This window comes from Calonectris borealis, chromosome 1, assembly GCF_964195595.1.
Source record: "Calonectris borealis chromosome 1, bCalBor7.hap1.2, whole genome shotgun sequence".
NCBI lineage: Eukaryota > Metazoa > Chordata > Aves > Procellariiformes > Procellariidae > Calonectris > Calonectris borealis.
Window position 1 is genome coordinate 71,105,061 of NC_134312.1, and position 20,360 is coordinate 71,125,420.

Genomic DNA, 20,360 nt, shown 5'->3' on the forward strand with positions numbered 1-20,360 from the left:
CCAGGTTTTTTCCTCAGTATAGAAAGTGTAAACTTTGCAATGGTAGGAAAAAAAAAAAGAAAGTCCTCTCAGATAATAGCATTTCCCTCTTTGCTTCTACAGAGTACCTTTGTCAGTCTATTTCTCTACCTACTATCCTTCCTCAAGCCCAGGTAACAAGACAAAGCTCAGGTGTCATAAGCTTGTGCAAATAAGGCATAACAGCTACCCTGCAACTCCCCTTGCGTGCAATGGAAAAGAGCTACCGCTTTGCCATCACCCAGTCTCCTGCTACCTGGTACGAAAGCAATGTGAGGAAGTGATCAGTAGATTAACATCATGACAATAACTAGGCAACAGTTTTGTTATTTAACTCATTTTGGGGAGCAGCCGACCATTGCCAAGTTATATGCTCTGATGCGGGGGGGGGAAAGCTGTACGCTCAGCAGCGTTGTTTTATATGCAAGAACCGAGGCACGCGCGCACTCCTGCTCACACACCCCGCGCAAAGGCTATTCATCACCACAGCAACCTCTCAAAACAAAGGTGGAAGCCAATTCAAACAGCCCTGTTCCTCTGATGACAGAGGATGAAGGGTGCTCTCTGCCTGCACCCTACAGGGGCCTTAGTTGCTTGGGTTTGCTTTTATGTCATTGGATCTCATTTCCCAATTTAATTTTCAGCAGCCCAGCATGCATGCCCAGAGCAGAGAATGGCCCTACTTACACATTAAACAAAAGAATTCTTCTATAGCCCCGGTTAAAAGGGCAGAGAAGAACTGGCTGACGTACAATTCCTTCTTGCCACACGGCTGAGCAAATGCCGTACTCTATTACACCTACCCACCATCACCCCACCTTCCCCGCACTCTCCCCTACGTACCAGGAATAGCTGCTGTAAAATAAACACCCCACCTAAAACCAAGAAAAACCCCAACCTGTTTAACTACCATTTCTTCCTTCCTCTCCCCTCACCGCTCCTTTTCTTCACATCCTCTTTCACTCTGCGGGAGCTTAATGATTTTGGATACGTTAAGAAAATCCAACCGAGACAGTAAAATAATTGTAAACCCAGCAGAAAGGAAAAGCGGAGTGTCTTTTCTATCCCTGAATCTGGAAAGAACAAACCCCAACGCTTCTCCGAGTCACTCGAGGAAAGAGATTATGATCATTTCTAAACCTTTTCAACTACGAGCCAGGAGGAAAAAACAGTCTGTAATGACAAGCTGTCAACACTTGGTGAGCAACGTGGCTCTCATCGTGACACTGATCCTTCGCCTGCAGAGCGGAGCACGTGGGCATCAGCAGCCACACCACAAGCAATGACAATACTCAAAATGCCCACATTTCTCTATTTCTCCAAAAGCAAACCCCCCATCTGAGCAGCCAGGTCTTGATGTGAGAATGCCCTCCCTATCTTCGGGATTTAAAAGATAGGGTAACCACGCGTTTTAAAATACAGGATTAAAAAAACCCAATGGTTCCTAGGAATTTTATTTTTTAAATGGAAAACACAGGTGATTAAAGCAGATAACACAAAGTTGCAAAGGTTAAGTCTCATTTACTCCCATTGAGAAATAAGTTAAATTTTGCTGTAGTAAAACCACCAGAAATACCCATTTAGCTTCAGTAATTCCATGGATCTAAGCAAAATGTATGCTAACAGAAGAGTGGTTTGATTTATTTCAACTGCTTAAGCTAACATTTTTCTTAAGTTTCAAAATAATCATTGATACCTGACCATTAATCACTTGCAGGTTTATGATGGTTTGCAATTTCTGTCAGTGCATTTCAGCATCCCAGCAACATAAACAAACATCTGGGGCAGGAGGTCCATTTACCTGATTCTGCAATATTTGTATTAGCCACTCACTTTGGTGTAATACTGCTCTGAGACCAAAGGATACCTATAATTAAGAACAACTAGAAATGCAAAAAAAGAAAAGCATCAATAAAAAAAAAGTATGAGAAAATTCAGGTTACAGATTCAAACTGCAGTTTCAAAAGAGCAGACTGCATTTGCAGGTAGCAAAAAGCAATAGAGCAGGATTGAAAGCAAAGTGCAGAACGCCATCTAACCCCAAGTGCAGGACACTCTCCACGTACGCTGCACTTGAAGCTGTATGCTCTATTACTACAGCGCTTTCAGAAATATGAGCTCACACATGTTTCTCAAGTGCAGCCGTAGGCAAACCCATCAAATTGAATGTATTCATAGCACAAGGTGATTTACGTCAAGGTGTAATCACTACTTGACGTGATAAGCAGGCGTTGGCTGACTCAATCTTTATTTGTGCAGTGAATTTTCAATGTACCTTCCTGATGATCTTGGGTTTTGAAAGAAGGCTCTCCACATGGAGATGCTTTCCCACCCACGCTACAGGGGAGCAAAGGTTTTTGCCTTCTCCCCCATGCTGGCATTCAAGCCTGTGAGTCAGACTGCGACAACAGATATGACAGACAGCAACTAGTCTTAAATTTGGGACCTTCCTGACCAAGACATAGACATGCTTCCACTGTAAGAGAATAATTTTATCTACATGAAATTATTAGGCTTCTAGAAAACCTCTGGTCTCTAACTTCTAATAATTGAAAACACTTACTGGTGAAAAAAAGCTACCCAGGCAATAACGATTTTAAACAAAAAACATGGCTTCAATTACTACCTTGCTTTCTCTATTTCTATATACCCAGAAAATCAATGGCAACAATTTTAAAACCTTTCTCCTCCAAAGCTGCTGGAGTTAGCACTGAAGTTGTTATATTATTTAAGTGCTGGGGTTCAGAGTTCTCGAGCAGATAAAGGAACTGCATCTACCTTCAGCGGTTCCCAAGATAGCAGCTGTTACGCCTGAACTGAAGCGGGAAGAGCAGCGGTAATGAGAACTTAAGGACAGGTATCTTCCAACTTGCAAAAATACAATGGATGCTTGACAATAGCACCAAACTTGTTTTTCCAAACTTTCCATTAATTAAAACATACTTGTTTTAGCCTGGTTTAATGGACTACTGGACCTTGAAATAATGTACTTCAGTTCCTTGTTCTGCCTTTGCCTCCTCCAGCATAAAGCCAGAATTACCCTCATAATTTTTCAGGCCAGAGTAATTTTTCAACTCTACTGCTAATCAAGTTAGCACGTACAGCTCAATACGGCACTGACCTCCAGGTTTTTGTCCAAATATTCCAACAAGCACTCTTAACAACATGGTAAAAACCTGAAAGAGTCAGACAAGAGCCTGGGACATGCACTGCCCTTCCTGTACCCATCCTTACCGGGGGCTCCTTCTACCTTCTCAAGAAGAAGATAACTTCAAGCTGTTCTGCTTAAAGCACCAATCTTCAACTCTGATATTCATAGGAAGGTTCAGTATTGGATGCTGAGCTGTATCGTGCCAATGCTTTAATGGAACCCTATCCATGTACAGAGGGGCCACTTCCCCCAAATTTCACAGAGATGTTTAAATGATTAGCAATAGCTAAGGGCACATATGTTGTTTTTAATAGCAAACGTGTGCTTTGCAGACCAGGCTGCATCTCATCAATAATTCCTTGGTGCAACACTCCTGGGAAGACAGCAGTCAGCCCAGCATGACAGTGTCTTAAATAAAGCAGGGTGTTACAAAGTGCAAGGCAGCACTCCACACATTTGCTGTCAAAGAATCACAGCATTTCAGCTGCTGGAAGAAGCAGATTGCCATTGTTTTACCAAGGAAAATCACAGATGGGAGAAACTGACTGGAAACCACCTTCCTCTCAAAAAAAAAAAAAAAATTGCTAGCTATTATCTTTTGCAGAGAGGGTATGTCTAGTACTGAACTGAAGACAGGATCACACTTCGGAGGTCAAAAGAAGCACACTCTTCTCTTCACAAAGCATCTTCAAAAGGAAGCTGGGGATGAAGTTTGTCTGCGCACAGCCACACGGAGATTTAAATAGGAAAAAAAACCGCCATGCACTTACATAAAAGGCTTTGGGGAGTTTCATTTTCTATTCAGCTGGAAAGGGAGTGAACAAGCACACACACACGCATTTTTAATCATCCTCTTGCTGACAGCAGCCAGGCCCTACTTCTGTTATCAGAGCCCCACAGCTTGTATTTCCAGGCTATGAAGCGCTAAGGCAGAGGGTACAAAACCTCCTCCGATTAAAAAGGCACGGTGATGTCGTCTAGTACAACACACCAACCGCTACAGATTTGAAGTTTGGCCTCACCGGGATGTTACTCATGCAGTGGAGGGAGAGGAGAAAATAATCCATAAACACACAAACAAATAGTACAGATTTCCTAAGATTAGCTGGTAACCTGGACCACTCTCATTTTCTCTAAGCTCGTCAGTCACCCTCTGGGAAAAACAAGCAAGGCAGGCGAGTCTTTGCATCCAGAAACTTACAGCTTGCAACAAGGTGCCAGTTGTTACAGAGACAGAGAGAGAGAGAAGCTGCGCTTACGTACAACTCACCAGTGACCACTTGTGCAAATGCCACGTGCCTGGGATTAAAACTTCAGCCCGGGTAGATGCTGTCCCTGCCACTGCTTGATTCAGCTCAAGTGGCTGGCATCTCTCCAGAGTCACTCAGAAGGCAGCTGCCCAACAGGACAAATCACTGAAAAAATATAAAAGAAACAGGTTCAGCTTTGCAATTCCACTGTGCATTATACAATCAGTTAGACCTGTTAAGCACTGACTTCTTAAAATGTGATTTTCCTTATTGCATGAGAGGGAGAAGTACATTTCTGATTAGAGTTCATCCACTACTGTCAAACATGAACTTTCTAAATACCAGCAATATCAAAAAGAACTCCTCTGTACAGCTAACGGGAACCTCATAGTCAGGATACCCGGACAACTTCCACCCTAAACACTGCTTTCAAGCACCGTTTGGGGCTCGATCCCTTTTCAAGGGTGGGGTGAGGAGCTTACAAAGCTGTGGACCTGACAGGCTCAGCAGAGCTGAGAAGGCTGCAAACCCAAAGGGAACGAGTGTAGCGCGTTCATAAACACATTTCGTAAAAGCTTGCTCAAGCACAAGGACGGAGGTATCGGTGAGAGCGGAGGAGCCCCTTCTCACCTCGCATCCCGATCCCTGTCGGGAAGCAACTGCTGTCCACGCAGCCCCTGCGCTGCCAGCGCTCAGCTGTGGCTGAGGGGCAAGCAGCCCAGGGTTGCGCTCACAAGGCACCAGCAGCCATGTGGCCCGAATGGGAGGGAGATGGGAAAAAACACGTTTGTATTGAGAGAAACTGGGGACCGCTCAAAAAACTCCCCACAAACCAGTGGGGCTGGAGCCCATGGGTCACTTGGGGAAGAAGGATGCAGGAAAGGAAGAGTAAGGTGAAAACCAAGACAAGAGGCAGAGGAAGGAGACAGTAAATGCCATAGTGTTTTGGAGTTTTGGGGTGGTTTGGGGTTTTTTTTTTGTTTTGTTTTGGGGTTTTTGTTTGTTTGGTTTGTTTGTTTGTTTGTTTTTTAAGGTGACAATTATGGTATTCTCCCATTTTCTCCTCAAATTTATGCCATCTCTCCATTTTGAAACTGACATTCAAGAGTTCGGACAAGCTTAGTCCTTTTCCATTTCATTTCTTTAGTCATACCCAACACTTTGTTCTAACCTGTTGTACATACAAGTCGCTTCCAGCTTCATAGCTGCACCATCCCAGGCGCTGACCAGTCCTTCAAATTTTGCCAAACCTGCCCTGTTTACAGTTGAATTTTCTTATGAGTTACTCTCTTTGGGACATCATTTTGACATTATCCCAATTCTGTGCCTTCTGTGAGAGGTTCCATTCCCCCTCCCTTACCAACCCCGTTGTTTTCCCCGTTGGTTACCAACCCAATGTTTTCCATTTTAAGATCCAGTTAAAAATAATTAAAAAGTACAGATCGATTTGATATAGCAACAGAATTAGGAAGAAGCAGTAACAAGTCAAACCAGTACCAGGGCAGGCAGCAATAGGTCAATTCAGTCAATCTGAATTGATCCAGTAGTTGCATATTAATTACACAAAATAAACTGAGCTAGTTTATGTACTGAACCTTATCAAGCTGCTTGCTAACATGACCAGATTATAGTTGCGGTTTATCTGGTAATCACCTAATTCTGTCAGAAACTTAAAATTCTAATATTTTAAGGGAAGTTAGGTGATAAATGGTTTGCTCACCAGGAAACCCAGGTTGAAGAAATGACACATGGGCACAGCACATTGAGGCAGCATGGGCTGCCGTCCATCCATACCTCATTTCCCAGCCACTAGCCTTGGCCTTTCCCAGCTCACTGGCCTTGGGCAAGACCCTCTGACTCTCCGTGCCCATTTTCTCCCTTGCAAAACACGGATAAAGGTGACGGTCGTCTTAATAAAATACGAGTGCAAGTGATGAGGAGCACTCTAAGAGCCAAGTATGTTTAGTAGCACATGCAATGCTTACTAATACCCTGGATCAGTGTGAGAGGGTTGCCATTGATTTCAGAGGAACCAAGGTCAAATGCTGAAAAAGCAACAGACCAAAGAGCCTCAGGAGCAATCACAGCGAGACCTTTGTGTGTAGGTCCCTCTCTCTCAAAAGGGGAAGGGGGCAGACACAGCTACCCGAGGATACGCCAAAGAGGAAAAAGGGACATGCTCAAAAGTTACCTCTAAATCAAACAGGGTCATCTAAGAAGCTCTGAGACAGGGGAATAGGCTTGCCTGCATGCATACATATATACACACATATATATGTATATGTATGTATGTAAAAAAAAGGACAGACTACATCTCTCTTCTTTTCCAATAGTAACTTGTGATCTCAGTAGCTTCTTATGCAGAATTTAATTCTTCTCAGTAGTGTGGAAGAACTAAAGAATTCTGCTAAGAAAAGAACGCTCCAATCACTAGCACATTCATTGTTTCCAAGCTCCTTATCTCCAAGATTTGTGACAGGTTTTGGGATTCTCATCTGAAAGGCACAGGAAAGTAAAAAATAGATTTCACTGGTGAGTCTCAGAGCTCCTTCTTGCTAATGTGATTTTACTGTTTGCAGTCCTGGACATGAATACAGTTAATGAATAATGACTGTGCAAACAAAATATCAGATAATGATGGGAGGGGGAGGGAAGATGAAATAATTGTGTGGGTGGCTTGGATTGGATTTGGCATCAATTAGAAAAATCGATGCACTCTTAATTATAGGAAAAAGGCTTTGCTAGAAAGATAAGACAGACATGACAATCAAAACACTTTAGTCTTTGGATTTAAATGTATGGAAATGGAAAGTTTGCAAGGTTAGGATTTTTCAGTGTGTTTTCTTTTCAGAATAAAAAATTTAGCTCTTTCTCAAAAATTACATCCGAATGTGTGTGTAAACCTTCAGCTCACTTCAAAGCTGTTACAGCAGAGATTTGTTCAGACAGTATATATGTCTGCTTTTATCATTCTCTGGGAATATTACTTACTACAAGTAGGACTGCTTCCCACAAGCTACAAGATATCTTTCATTTACCTTCTAGTAAAAGCCCAAGCCAGTAGGAGTTACAGCCACTTGAAGAATCAGTCCAATAATCTGTCTAACCCCACTTAAGATCCTCCCCCAATTGGTTTCACTGAATATATTATCAAAAGAGGGCACTAGAGATTGTTCCCTGTTTGATTAAGGTTGCACAGCGCAGGTTTCTTTCCCTGCTTTTATTCGTAATTCCACATGCCAAATCCTCACATGTGAGAAATGGCTAATATAAGCACATGAAACATATTGTCCTCAACACTCCTTTAGTAAGCCAAAGTAACTTAATAATAACCTTTAAAAATGTAAAACAAAAGGGAAAAGGACATCTCTTAACAAAACTCGCACACAATTCCTCAACTACCCAATACAGAAAAATCCCTCACAGTTCTGGACATTTTACTGCTCCTCTGTACTTCTACGGCTCTTTTCCAGTAACATCAACAATCACACAAGCCATATGCACATGATCATTTCTACAATGAGATATAACCACTTCTGAATAAGTGCTATTTTATAAACAATCTTTACTATCCTACAATTTATAATCACAATTTCTATTATTCAGTATCTTTCATCAACAGACCTCAAATAGCATTTAGAAGATTTAATCGTATTGCCCAACTACCTCTGCAGATGCGACTTACAAAGTGAAAGCACAATTATACAAGGCAGAATTTATCCAGGAAATAGGAACTGCGATACTTAATCTTGCAAAATAACTGAGAGATAATTTAAAGTAAGGTATCTACAAAGAACGGTGCCTGTGCCAAGAGACTGTTTGTATTGGTTTTGCAAAGAGGGGACAGAATGTTCTCTTCCAGAGAACCACAAAACAAACTTCCTGAACCAATGTGAGTTTTCTTTTTGCTTGTATTTAATCCAAGTAAGTGCAGCTTGGCCAGACTTACTTAATAACTAACAAAAAAAAAAAAAGATCAACTAATTTGGCATAGTCTTGTCTTGAAAAAGCACAGTCACACTCTTCAAAATGAGTGGAACTGGCCACCTGAACAGATCTAGAACCACTGCTGCTTTGTGAAATTAGTAATAATAGCCCGGAAGGGGTTTTTTTGGACCATTTTTTAAAACCATTTTTTCATAGCATTCTAAGCAGCTGTAATCAACTCTTTTTTTTTTTTTTTCTTTTTTTTTTTAATGCTAGTCTCTTGATGCACACCAGCAGGGTTTGAGAATGTGGACATAAGAGGTGCAGAATGCTGAGACAGTAAAGAAGCACAGGAAAAACAACCTGAAGTCATCAAATACCAGTTTATTTAACATAATATTTTGTTCCTAAATCAATCATATATGTCTTCCAGCAAAAAAAAAAAAACCCACAACAAAAAAAACCCCAAACACCTCAACTTCAGCTCAGCTGTTACCTCCTTTTGCCTTTCAGGAGCTGATGGGTAAGTCTACAGGGAAAAGCTTCTTTGCAAGGCAGAGAGAAAAGCATTACTGGTAAGGTCAAAAGAGACAACATACCGTTTAGAGTGATGTTTTTGTAAACTCTGTTTAAAAATAGTAATGGATTTAAAATTAAAAAATGTACTTACACCCTTTACCCTACATGAGGGCACTGAGCCCCCCAAAAAAACACATTGATGTCTAACTCTACAACAGTTCTGTTTACCTTTTTTGAAAGTTTCTTGACTAACAGAAATTCTCATTTCACAAAACATACAACGCAAAACTACTTCCAGAACCACTAGAAGTACAGTTTTTCCCACCAATGTACCATAGGCATATTTGTCATATTTGCCACACAAACGCCCATCACTTCTCACAGTCTTATGGGCTAAGATGCTGCATCATTTTGCCTGAAATGGGCAGAATGCCAAAAGAGATGGAAACCTCCACACAGCTCATATACAAGTCAGACACTTCTTAAAAGATTATATTCCACAATAGCATTTCAAAATGCTGCACTACAATCCCACTGTAGCAGAGTGGTTCTCTACATTAATGCCAGACTTGATTTATTAACAGCTAACTGTTAGATGATTTCAGCGTCTATTTACTTGACACTGTTTCCTTGTTTACTTTTGCCTTTTTCCCAGCTTCAACTTCTTGCAGGGTGAACAATGAAATCCGTTTTACTTCTAGGTTCCTCCTGCTACAATGTTTAGGTTTCAAGCTCTGCAAGGATCAGGTTTATTCATTTGAAAACCAATCAGTACCATTTTTATTTTGTTTTATTTTGAAATAGGAAACAAATTATATTAGTTTCAGGTTTTATAAAAGTTGTTTTCATATTTTCAGCTTGGATCCACTTCTAAAATTGAGCACATAAAAGTTACATTGGCAAATATATAAACCCTTAGTCTCCCTACCAGAGCCATATCTTGGTAACACTCCTAAAATTATTCTTTTTTAAACTGAAGTAAAGAGAGATTATTAATAAAAGACTCACAGGGTTAAGCTTTTGCCTTTCTGAAGTCAACAGACCCAGGATTCTTGTTAGGACTACAGAAGACAAACCTGCCTCTTTAGATACATGCATGCGGTAAGCAAACAAAACTGAGAGCAGCATATTATTCTGGAAGATTAGATTATTGTCTTCAAATACCATTACAGACTTCAAAAGGATGCGCATGGAGGGTATCGCAGTGGGGAACAGACACATGGATGTTGGCGGCTCGAGCATAAATTCCCCGCCTACTCCCGCGAAGGGAGATCATAAGATTGTGAACGCTCTTAAAAACTACAATCGTCTCTCAGACCTTTGACAAGGACTGATGTAGCTTAAAAGATGCATAGGATGCATCACGTGCGGTATCGGAAAAAGCAATAAGAAAAATAATTTGTTTTTTGGAAAGGAGCAGGGGGCGCGAGAAGGGGAAGGTGTCTTTCTAGTTGCTCTGAAGGGAGCAGAGCTCCCTTGATTCCCAGCCTTACCACGTTCGATGTGACTTGAAGAGCATTTTAAATACCGATTTCCAGGTACTACCTTGTGGCAAAAATGCCGTCATATCCCTGTTCATCATACAGATAGTTTGCATTCCCCCTGCACCACCCAAAGACATTTCATTTATTTCATTTTCTTTCATCCTACGACTGGCTTAGAAGGGGAGGTTGTTTGCCACAGGTGCTCAGAGCAGCAGAAACTGGACTGTGAAAAGTAACTGTGCTAGTTCTTCCAGCTGACTTTTTTGCTCAGTTTTCCTGTTCAGCAAAGGGAAAAAAACCCCAGATGACATTCCACAGAAACAGGGAAACAGAGGATATGCACGGGCTGGGGTAAAACAACATCCATCCTTCACATATCTCAGCACTAGAGCCTACCAAAACGTCCACTGTCCTCCGTAGCAAAGAAAATGAACTTCCCCAGCTGCTTGCTATCAAGTCCTTCCTTTGCTAGCCCTCTTGTAAAATAAGAGCTGAAATAATCCAGGCGATTGTCCCGCTGTAGCCTGAAAAGTTAGGTTCCTCTTATTTTTTCAGAAAGGCAAAGAGCCTTTTACACAAAATGCCCAGTATTAATACTGAAATTTAACAAATAAAGAAACTTGTTTAGAAAATTTGCTAATCTTGCCTTGTGTAAATTTATTATAGCCATTTGTCTTGTGAGACTTCTAGAGACGTGGAGGAAGGAAGCCGGAAAAAAGAGAATCCCTTCACAAGAAGGATGAGGAAGCAGCACAAAGGAGCAGTCAGTAACTAGATAGTTAAGAAGAAAACTCATGGCCAAAAGGTGAAAGACTGAACATTTGGTTCAGACTGGGATAAATTTAAAACTCTGCAGTTGTTAGTCCTTCTTAAACCTGACCCTTCCTAACTCTGTTACCACACTGCAAAACTGCGTCATCAGGAAAGTCTTGAATCTTTTCTGCTTATCAAGGAAAGCACAGAAATCAGGCAGCCTTTTGAAAGCACTTCTAAAAGAAAAGCACAGAGGTTTCCACATCATCAATACACCTACAGAATTCTACCACATTATGGCCACTATGGTAATAAAAGTTATTTTAAGCACAGCCTGTAGTAATAAATCAGTTTTAGTGCCAATAATTTTCTCTTTGTAGTTGAGGAGCAGGGGGAGTCTCCCCATCATGACATAATCAGAAGTTTCTTCCACGCTATATCAAAACTGGGACTAATGAAATTTTTATCTCAAGAGAGGATGGAGCACACCACAGACATGGCCTCTGAAACACCTAAAACTTCTATCAGGCTCATATAATTTTTTTCCACACTCACGCACATCAAGTCACGTTTTTTAAACTCAATAATAAAACCACTCTTCATCAGTACGTGCTATCCTTTCCCTGGGAATCACAAATAGGTGCAATATCAAGACATCTGGATGCCACAATTTTCAGTTCATCTCCCCATTTTCTCGAACACCATTTCTTACCTATGCCTTTACATTCATCCCTAATCACTGATGTTAGAACTCATCTAGTGCGCTGGGGTCAAAGCATTGCACCGTAAGTGATGTTTTCCAGTTTCTTCTGATATTGCCCATCCAGGTAATAAAGCTTCTGCTCTAACTCAAAGGAACCTGTTACGCAACTCAGCAGCTAATGACCTTTTTTCTTCAACTCCATCATTGGTACTGACCACAGTCTTTGAACTCATTATTATTTTCTGCATGACCTCTACTTCATGAATTAATGGTTTATCAGAATTTAATGTGCTTCACTGTATCGCATTCCAAGTTCAATCACCCCAAAAATCAATGCAACCATGAAAAGCAAGGTTTGTAATAGCTTTTATTAGTCTAGTAATGCAACTGGGAAAAAAACAAAAGAAAAAGAGAGCAAACCTGTTTTCAGACCAACTATCAGGTCTAACGAAAAAAACAACATTTATTTTGTCAAAAGAATCAGGAACCTAATAGTCTGCCTACTCTGCAACAAGGACAAGGTGGCAATTTTGGGGGGGGCCACACTACTTCTTTAAAAGAAATATGCAATGCTCCCAATGGAGCATAACTACTAATTTCTATAGAAAACAGTTTCAAACAACAAAACATACTTTTATAGTGCTTATCACTACTGCTGTACTACTTCTATTGTTAGTTCCCATTGCACTAGTACATATCACCAGGAGCAATCCAGTCTGGAGCAGGACTCTGGCCAGGACAGAGCTCACAATACTCTGAAAGGCAGGGATTTCTGGAGACCTTGGGCTAAATATTCTTGTCAGACCCTACATAAGAATAACAAATATGACAGTTCCTTTGCTGTAGGACAAGGTCCCCTAGCTCCGTTTCCTGTAGGTGATGACTGGTGCCAATGATAGCCAAGTACTCACAAAGAGCCCTACGATAGGCAACTATAAAGTAATATTCCTTCAATCAATTTTGACCCAGCTACTCCCAAGCCTGAGCTAGGAATCAGCTTTCTAAAAGGACCCACTTCTTAGAAAAAACAAAGAACAACAAAACCCACCACTTAGCTCTATAAAGGTTTTCTTGCTAATGTTACTTTTATTGAAGCCTATTAAAAGGTAATGTTTTCAGTAATGTCTTGCAGTAATGCCCTTCTACAAGTTAACGGTGCACAAAAAGGAAATTGTCATGTTTAAATATTTAAAGTGTCACCTTGCAACTTTTCTAAGCATCTCTCTTCTTCTGTTTTATAATTTCGGAACAAGAGTGTTTGTCCTTGATCTCATCCCTGTTTCTTTCTGACTTTCTTATCTCATCTGTGCTTTTATTTGTCTTACTAATAAGGAGATGATTCTGCAATGTGGCACATATAAGTACAGAAGTCTAATTAACATTCATTTTAGGCCAAGAGCAGGATGTACACCACAAACAAAAAAAGCCTAATCCTGGGCTAACTGATCATACATAAAAACAAGCATGCAAAAAGCTCAACCTCTGCAAACTGAAAAAAAAAGCCCAAACCACTATGGTTACATGGACACTTTTCTCTGGCTCTGTATTAACCTATCTGCATACCCCTTATATTTCCACACTATTTTTGCCTGGCAATTATGACCAAAACACAATAACCTAAAGCAACACGACTAGACAAATTTGGAGCCACACAGACAGAATAAGGACATTAAAGATCTACATGACCAAAAGGGACTTTTGTGCATCCCATCAGAAGCAAAAAACATGAAAGCTAGAGGAAAGCCAGCCCATTAAGTTTCCCAAGAAAGCCTAAAATTTTGTCTTACCAATATCAACAAAGTATTTTAATTGTGTTTGGTTTTGTTCACTGCATAGAGTCATGTATTATCATTATCAATGCTTACCACAGTCAAACATAAAATCCCTCTGAATAAACAATTCCTAATCCAATGTTTCATCATTTTAATCTTATCACCAGTATTCTACTGGGGAAAATAGATAAATAAAAGCAAAAATCCACTCCAACCATTTAAAATAATGTTCATCACCTTGTTATTTTATGCAAATATGGCATTTAGACATAGACATTGCAATGGCTTGCACTTGTGGCCATAAAATAACACGTTCATGGTGCTGAATGGAAAAGCAAAACAACCCCCCGAATTGGCAAACAAATTTAAGAAAAGTGTGGATAAAATAGTGTTCACTGTAGGCTGAAAGAGGTTATGCCACATCTTTGCATGGAGCAATAAACTCAGAGCCAAAATACAAAACTTAAGATAGGAGATTGTAATGAAAAGGCTGGCAACATGGGTACCACAAAACGCATCTTACATACGTGTATTACCGGGCTTGGAACAAAAGGAGAAAGCTTTTGCTGTGTTCAGAGCAGGATTAGTGCAAACCCATGAAGCACCTAAGCACAACACTTTTCATTTCTTCTCTTCCTCACCATCTCTCTCCTTTCACAGAGCAGAAATCTGGCAATATATCCCATGGAGTAGGACAATTCTGCAGCCTCAAGATCTGTAGAGGACAACAAATCTATCCGAAACTGAAGCTGCCTGTTTGGCAGTAAGGAAACCAGATTTTTCTGCTAGTAGAAGCAAGAACACAGCTCAGCTGAAGTGGGTGAAGCTGCGACCGAGCCAGCAAGGGCCCAAGCTTAAACTCTTACTAAATACACTGGTTTGCCTGTGAATACAGAATGGCTGTGTATGTTGGGATGTTAATTAAATGTTAACGTCTGTAGCTCTACAATTTATTAGATAGTCTAATAAACCACAGCATAACTTATTCACAGAACTGGGCTCAGCGACCTGCTCAGAAGCCAACCAAAAGCAGGGAGAGCGGCTGGGTGCTCAGCAAACCTCTCAACCTCTCTCACAGCAAAAAACATTAAAGCAAAGAAAGAGGAAAATTTTGATAACTCTCCCGGGAAGTTTCATTTCTTTGGAACATTACAAAAAACACAGAAGAGAGACACCCCTTTTTAAGCCTAACGAAGAAAGTGACAGTTACCAGCCTAACTGGAAGCCAACCTTTACCAACTGTTTGCAGGAGACGTGATGAGGTGAGGAACTCTAGAAGCATCTCTCTCCAGTATGTCAGGTAGCCCACTGCATTATTTACATAGTCCAAGCAGTGTTGTTTGTCTTTAACTTCAAAACAATTTGTGCACCCTTATTAGAGTTTAATAATAAATCCAGAGTTCCCCTCTGTTTGCCAGGATGAAATGAAGACTGCTAAAATAAAGGAAGGATGCACATGGGAGACGCACAGGGAAAAGACGACAGAGAAACCTTTTGATGCATCAAGAACATACTCCGGAGGAAACAGTTTCATTTCTGAATGAGGCTCAGAATACCACTGTCAGTGTCACGCCACGCCAAAAAAAACCCCAAACATAAACCAGCTATTTCAGGTTGCCCACCTAGGACACAGACCTATGAATATATAAATTATGTCAGTGGATTACACCAAGCACACCCTGTGGGCAAAAACTCCTGCAAGCTTCTAGGAATTGTTTTAAAACTAGATGCATGAAGAAATAGGTCAAGGAGAAGTAAGTGATAGCTTTTAACTAGGGTGTTTCTAGAAGAAAGACTGAAGCTTATACTGTCTTTCACAGCTCTAAAGCATTGAAATCTGATTTAATGCAAAGAAAAGTACACTGGCAATGTCTGTTTGTGCACAAATTTTCTTACGAGACATAAAAATAGAGATATGAAAGAACACTAAATATGCCCTTCAGAACCAGAAGTGGAGAGACGCCTTGCTGTTTTGAAAGAGGGCAATATCAGCCTAATGAAGACGAGTATTTAAAAAAAGTTTCTATTGGATTTAAATCGAAAGAGAAATTTTCCTCAGAAACAATCAATAGACTTAGAGATGCAAAACTGCTGTCTGTTTTGTTAAAATGCAGACATCTTCAGGTTAAGTAAGGTACTTAACACCTTCTTTACCTCAGTCTTTAATAGTCAGAGCAGTTATCCTCAGGGTACTCAGCCCCCTGAGCTGGAAGACAGGGACAGCGAGCAGGATAAACCCCCCACAATCCAAGAGGAAGCGGTTAACGACCTGCTACACCATCTGGACGCTCACAAGTCTATGGGGCCGGATGGGATCCACCCGAGGGTACTGAGGGAGCTGGCGGAGGAGCTTGCCAAGCCACCCTCCATCATTTACCAGCAGTCCTGGTTAACTGGGGAGGTCCCGGACGACTGGAGGCTCGCCAATGTGACGCCCATCTACAAGAAGGGCCAGAGGGAGGATCCGGGGAACTACAGGCCGGTCAGCCTGACCTCGGTGCCGGGGAAGATTATGGAGCGGTTCGTTTTGAGGGCGCTCACGAGCCATGTCCGGGACAACCAGGGGATCAGGCCCAGCCAGCATGGGTTCATGGAAGGCAGGTCCTGCTTGACCAACCTGATCTCCTTCTATGACCAGGTGACCCACCTCGTGGATGAGGGAAAGGCTGTGGATGTGGTCTGCCTGGACTTCAGTAAAGCCTTTGACACTGTCTCCCACAGCATTCTCCTAGAGAAGCTGGCGGCTCACGGCCTAGACAGGTGCACTCTGCGCTGGGTAAAAAACTGCCTGGACGACCGAGCCCAGAGAGTTGTGGTCAACGGAGTTAAATCCAGTTGGCGGCCGGTCACGAGTGGTGCTCCCCAAGGCTCAGTTTTGGGGCCGGTCCTGTTCAATATCTTTATCGAGTGCTCCCTCAGTCAGTTTGCAGACGACACCAAGCTGGGTGGGAGTGTTGATCTGCTCGAGGGTAGGAAGGCTCTGCAGAGGGACCTGGACAGGCTGGATCGATGGGCTGAGGCCAACTGTATGAGGTTCAACAAGGCCAAGTGCCGGGTCCTGCACTTCGGCCACAACAACCCCAGGCAACGCTACAGGCTTGGGGAAGAGTGGCTGGAAAGGCACCTGGTGGAAAAGGACCTGGGGGTGCTGGTTGACAGCCGGCTGAACATGAGCCGGCAGTGTGCCCAGGTGGCCAAGAAGGCCAATGGCATCCTGGCCTGCATCAGAAATAGTGTGGCCAGCAGGAGCAGGGAGGTGATTGTGCCCCTGTACTCGGCACTGGTGAGGCTGCACCTCGAATACTGTGTTCAGTTTTGGGCCCCTCACTACCAGAAGGACATGGAGGTGCTGGAGCATGTCCAGAGAAGGGCAACGAAGCTGGTGAAGGGTCTGGAGCACAAGCCTTATGAGGAGCGGCTGAGGGAACTGGGGTTGTTTAGCCTGGAGAAGAGGAGGCTGAGGGGAGACCTCATCACGCTCTACAACTACCTGAAAGGAGGTTGTAGCGAGGTGGGTGTTGGTCTCTTCTCCCAAGTAACCAGCGACAGGACGAGAGGAAATGGCCTCAGGTTGTGCCAAGGGAGGTTTAGATCGGACATTAGGAAAAATTTCTTTACTGGAAGAGTGGTCAGGCCTTGGAACAGGCTGCCCAGGGAAGTGGTGGAGTCACCATCCCTGGAGGTATTTAAAAGACGTGTAGATGAGGCGCTTAGGGGCAAGGTTTAGTGGGCATGGTGGTGTTGGGTTGACGGTTGGACTCCATGATCTTAGAGGTCTTTTCCAACCTTAATGATTCTATGATTCTAATTCTGCATCATCTCACACATCTAAGGATTCCTAGCGCAGGATTTAAATGGAATATTTAAGTCAACTTAAGAATAAATACAAAAACCACACATCTTTATTACTTTTAGCTTTGTCCCCTTCTAGCATATGGAAACATCCACTATAGGAATTTTGTTTCTAATATTACTATTACAGTTGCAAATTTGATCAAAACAATTTACAGGCTTAGCATGACAAGACAGGCTTATCAAACGAGCTTTCAACCTACTGGTCTGAAAAATACTCTTCCCATGAAGACAAAGGCACAATAGTCAGTATATTACCAAAAGTCTAACTTGAGTCTAAAAAATGATTTCGTTAAAATGTATTTACAGAAATGTGAATTTAAAATGTATTTACATTTTAAGCAGAAAAAGTAACGGTCTGCTTGTCTAATGATCCTTTCAAGCTTTAAACTCTACAATATTACGATTTTCTTTTTTTTTTTTTTTGGCCCCTCCTATCACAGACTTAAATTTAATTAAGATTAATTTGATTTACTGGCCCTCTAGGAATTGCACAAACATAACTAATGTATTAGGCTGAAAATTCAATCTTTGATTAATGGGCCTCAGGCAACTCCATGGGGACCCTCAAGTCCTTAAAAAAGTTAATCCTCATGTAAGTGTTGTGGCTTCAAACTCTGGGCTCTTCAGTGAGAACATGCTAAACTCTTTCCCCACCCAAAGGAAAACAAAGATGTGGCAATTCTCTGCAAAGAATTAACAGAATAATAGCTGGATGTACAGTGAAAAGGTTCTTTGTCTTGAAAGGCATAAATGCATCTTTCTGCATATGAGATGATTGTGTTAACTGGAGCACTGCTTATTCTGTTACACTAAATATTGCCTCAGGACCTCAACCAACCATGAGATGGCAAAGTTACATGCCAGTTTGTTAAGTTACTTCAGAAGAATGATGCTCCGGCCAGGATTTCAAAGTTCTAAATCTTTCCTTATAGGAAATTAATGTAGATGCAGGATGACTTCAAGTACAGCAGCAGAATGAAGGTAAAGCATTCAGTCTGTGCACATCACCTTCTATCTGAGACTAAGATAGCTGTTCCACTGAGAGATGACACACTCCATCTACAATGTAAAAATACCTAAGTACTTGTCTGTAATAGCTTTAAGTTTTATCATCTACAGCATTCATAAATTAACCCGGCAAATATTTGCTTAATAGTGATGCTGGGCCAGTGACTTCACAAGATCTCCCAATCTACCCCTGTGAAAGTAGTGAGATGAATATACTCCACAGTCTGTAGAGCAAACAATATTAGAACAAATTCTCTTGGGAAAAGTAGGCAGGAAGATGCTGTATTTATAGAAATGGTTCATTTTTTTAACCACTCATTATTTATACCGATACCGGCAATGGTGGGATGGCTGCTGAAGAGACCAAGAAAAAAAGTTTTAACCACAGTGTTGTCAACATGCAGCTGGGAATTTAAATACCTCCTCCCTGTTCCTGCAGTGAGTAGCAATAGCATGGCAAAGCTTTGTCCCCAAAATGCTACTGATTTACATGAAACTGCCAGAAATGAAGACTGCTTTCAGTGGGCAAAACCAAACACAGTGGGCACAGATGGATTAAAAAAAGAAATGCTTATTACCAAGCTGAAAAAATACGGCAGCAACAGGAAAATGAGAATATTATGTTTAATCACCTGTCTTCCTGAGGGAAGTAAAAATGTTTTGCATACAAGACTTACTCAGAGACATAACAATTCACAGAATTAAAAACATGACATATTTTTCAGTCTAATTCTTTTCTAGGTACTTGAAGTGCACTTTTGTTTGCACTACAACCACACAATGATGATACAACAAAAAGCCTGTCAGCCCTGTAAATCATATTTTTAAGTTCCACCGAGTCACGATTATGTGTTATTCAGGTCACATGTGGATTCTTCTTGACAGTGCGAAAGCTGGCAGGCAAGCCAGGCAAGAAAATAATAATTTCCCTATGTATCAATGCTTAGACAGTTCCTAAAAATCTAACTGTAGCTTGGCATACTGTTTTTTAGAAATCTGCAAATCCTCTCTGATTTGACAGTTTCCAGTATTATTTTCACTGTGAATCTCCTTGCAAAACCAGGGCTGAAAATCACGTTCCTCTGTCACAGCCCAGCAGAGAGCTTCTTGTCTGAGCCATGAAGCCCAGCTGAGCACTTCCCAGCGCAAGCACTGGGACACAGCAGCAGATGCAGGAGCTCTCTGCCAACGAGGAAGAAAAGATTAATATTAAAGAGTCTGTAACTCCTTATTTTTCCCCTTTGTAAGCTGTTACAAACCCCATCTTTCACTCCATTATGTTCCAGGTTAAGCAAGACTGCAGAACAAGGAGGGGGTTGGGCAAATGCTTCCCGCTAAATTTGCATGAGGGAAGGGAAATATCTGTGGCCTTACACAGTTATTCTCAATCATTGTCCTGGGGGTATAAACTATACCTGTTCTACCTAACTGAATGGTTATTTGCATTCAAGTCAGGACTGAGATGCAAAGCATCAACAACAGATTTCTAATTATAACTATGTAAAATATTACCCCACTCCCAACTATCAAAGATCATAAAAGAAAAGAAAAAAGAACTGTGGACATGCACAGTAACTCCCTATCCTCCACCTCCAGGAAAGGCAGAAAGCTGATATAAGCTTTGTTTTTTGAAATACTTTCCATTTGCCTCCTCTTCAGGGACACTTACAGAAAAAACAAATTACCTATGGCTTCCAAGTTTGTAACAGAGCTGGTCTACAAACATGTCTCAGCATAAGGCCTCAGGTCACCACCCTAAATTTCTTTGTATCTCTAGCCTTGAGCAAGTTCAACTTGTTTACTAAAACTGGCTCCAAAAAAAAAAAAAAACCCACAACAAAACAAAACAAAACAACCCCCCCAAATCTTTAGAGGAATATTCTCCAAGGGCAAAGAGGAACTGGCAGTATTAGTTGAGAA

General features: G+C 41.5%; 1 protein-coding gene across 1 annotated transcript in view; it reads right to left on the reverse strand.

The window, feature by feature from the left end:
* EPS8 (EGFR pathway substrate 8, signaling adaptor) overlaps positions 1 to 20,360 on the reverse strand; it is a 139,730-nt gene that overhangs the window by 100,945 nt on the left and 18,425 nt on the right. Inside the window, exon 2 of the mRNA XM_075159999.1 lies at positions 4,440 to 4,584. The gene's annotated coding sequence lies outside the window, so the exon portion shown is untranslated. The remainder of the gene's footprint in view (positions 1 to 4,439; positions 4,585 to 20,360) is intronic.